Source organism: Tachysurus fulvidraco, chromosome 8 (genome assembly GCF_022655615.1).
Source record: "Tachysurus fulvidraco isolate hzauxx_2018 chromosome 8, HZAU_PFXX_2.0, whole genome shotgun sequence".
Classification (NCBI taxonomy): Eukaryota; Metazoa; Chordata; class Actinopteri; order Siluriformes; family Bagridae; genus Tachysurus; species Tachysurus fulvidraco.
The window spans coordinates 20,274,062-20,276,837 of record NC_062525.1 but is presented as its reverse complement, the minus strand read 5'-3'; the positions used below and the strand labels follow the sequence as shown (position 1 = coordinate 20,276,837).

The 2,776-nt window shown below is 33.9% G+C and overlaps 1 protein-coding gene across 1 annotated transcript in view; it reads left to right on the top strand.

Moving 5' to 3' along the window:
* Positions 1-656, top strand: part of oplah (5-oxoprolinase, ATP-hydrolysing) — a 19,051-nt gene extending 18,395 nt beyond the window's left edge. The window contains exon 28 of the mRNA XM_047817354.1: positions 1-656. This exon is cut by the window's left edge and continues 213 nt beyond it. The gene's annotated coding sequence lies outside the window, so the exon portion shown is untranslated.
* The last annotated feature ends 2,120 nt before the right edge of the window (positions 657-2,776 follow it).

Sequence of the window (2,776 nt, the reverse complement as noted above, 5' to 3'; positions counted from 1 at the left end):
GAAGCTCTACATATTTACTTGTGAACTCTAGAACACAAACATTTTATTATATCTTTTCATGTGACAACACAGAAGAAATGACACTTTACTACAATGTACAGTGTACAGTGTACAGCTTGTGTAACAGTGTAAATTTGCTGTCCCCTCAAAATAAGGGAAAATGTGAGGGGTGTACTCACTCTGTGAGATGAACTCGTACTCATTTTATGACTGTATGCAGTTACAGCTTGTTGCTAGCAGATGATACACCTGAAGTCATGTTTCCTAATTTGTAGCTTGTAGCACAAGGAAAGTTACATTCTGACAGAGCAATTGAACATTACAAGTATTTCCATAGACAGAAACTTAGCAAAATCTGTTACTAAATAATAATGTTACATCTGTAAGCGTATGTTAGGCTAGCATGTTAACATGCTAAACTTACCTTGCAGTCTTAAATCTCGATCTGTTGTGTAAATAGGGAAAACTAAAACAGATCTACCTATTCCTCATATTCTGTCACTTCCATCCCTCCGACACAGTGTCATCATAGTTTAGACTGCTTGTGGTTACCCAAACCACATCAACCTGATTTGTGCACATCTCTTTACACTTCCCTGCTCTCTGTGTTCTGGGCTTCACCTTCATGTTCTTATTAATAAATTTTTCCAAACCGACTGTTAAAGTGTATTCATTCTTTCAGGAAACACATCAGTTAGGACAAGTTCTCTTTCATTAACCAGTGTAATTTTGAGGGTTTTTAAAAAAAAGAAAAACCTGCAAAAATACATTTGTATTTTGGGAAATCGGCTAATAGTTTTTATGTCAAGGTTCGATGCCTCACACCTTTAGTACAAAACTAGAAAAAACACAGTAAAAAATATGGTACCATAAGCCGGCCGTGTTTTTAAACATTATGTTATGGTCGTAAACCTTTGATGTGTGTGTGTGTGTGTGTGTGTGTGTGTGTGTGTGTGTGTGTGTGTGTGTGTGTGTGTGTGTGTGTGTGTGTGTGTGTGTGTGTGAGAGAGAGAGAGAGAGAGAGAGTGTGTGTGTGTGTGTGTTACAGATTGGGCAGCAGCTGCAGCAGCCTTACGTGATCTGTGGCACCTTCCTAATTTACACCTCTCACGTGCCACAATCTTTTTCTTGTATTCTGTGAAATATGACCTGCAATATTACCTGCAGCCCACAATCCCTCATCAACCATTACATGTATCTATAAACAGATAAAAAGTCTATGCACTGTACAAAGTAGTGTACACTGTGTAAACAAATACCATCCTCTTACATCCACTGTTGTTTTTTTAACGTTTATAAATACTAATGAAAGTGTTAACTAACAAAAAAGAAATAAAATGTGTGTGAAAATAAAAATTACGTTAATGGTTTCCTCTTAAAACCTTAACTACATAATAAATACATAGCATGCGGTTTTAATATATAAAGAACAATTTTGGATGCAATAAAGAAAAACTCAGTTTGTTTAATTGGTGAATAAAGTGGACTTCAGTGTTTTAAATAAAAATGAAATCAGTATTTTTTTTTACTGTTATTTGGTAGAAATCGTTTTTTAAAAAATCCTTTTGAAGAAAACAATTAAATGGAAAATAAATTATTTTAAAAAAATATTTAAAAGAATATTTTTAATAATTAAATCATTGTTAACATAGCATGTGGGTATCAGTGTTACAATGAAAAGAAATAATAATAAATATATATTAATAATAATAATAATAATCATAATAATAATAATAATAATAATAATAAATAATTATAAATAAAATTTCCCTATAAAGTAATATTTAATAGGAAATTTTACTCCTACAGTTAGCATGTTCTCCCTGTACTTTAAAGGGTTTAATGGGATTGTAGGTTCCCCTGTAGTGTTGTCCTTCCATGTTGTCCATGTCTCTCACTCTCACACACACGTGAAAGACCGAGTGAGAGAGACAGAGAGATTGTCATGATATGGATTGAAACCCAATCCTGAGCATTCTCACCTTGATCCGTGACCCTGTCTAGTCTGAGTACTTAAGATGATGCACGATGGATGTTTCTGATGTGATTTCTATGACATGTTTCCCCCACAACATCTCTGTGATTTGTGTTTAAAGCTATGTTTGTGCATTAATCTGTGATGAGGGCAGTGAATAAAGCCAGAGCACTGAAGCTTGACAGATTCCTGAGTGCGATAAGAGCAGCAGGGAGTCGAGCTCATGCTCATCATTAGCACAGATCGGCACTGTGTGAATAAATTCCCAGGCTCATAGTGAGTCACTGAGATCTGACTTAGTGTTTTATTAGCGACATGAATGAGGCTCATCCTGAGGCTTCCTCAGCACAGCAGAGAAAATACACGTGGTGTTTAACGTCATCCTGAAATTCCTCACGCTCGGGCAATGAGGATGACGATTGCACCGTAAACATCAGGACTCCCGGTCTCCATCCTTACACCAACAGCACAGTATATATATTTTACAAATAATCATCTCATTTTATTTTAATTCTCCATGAAAATTTTATTTACAGAGTTAAAATAATTTACATCTAAACCTTTTGAAAGGATTAACTTATTGATAAATGTATATTAGAAAATGTTTGTTGTACTTTAGCCTGCACAAATCCTGTATGTTTACATGATTAAAATACTTAGAATTTGCATTTAAATATTTTTTTTTATTTTTGCATGAAAAAAATGATGGATTTAGAAAAGATTTCTTTAAATTTGAAATTTGTTCAGGGATCTTTATCTTTTAATAATGATTTTACTTATGTGTAATTATTAATAGTTGTA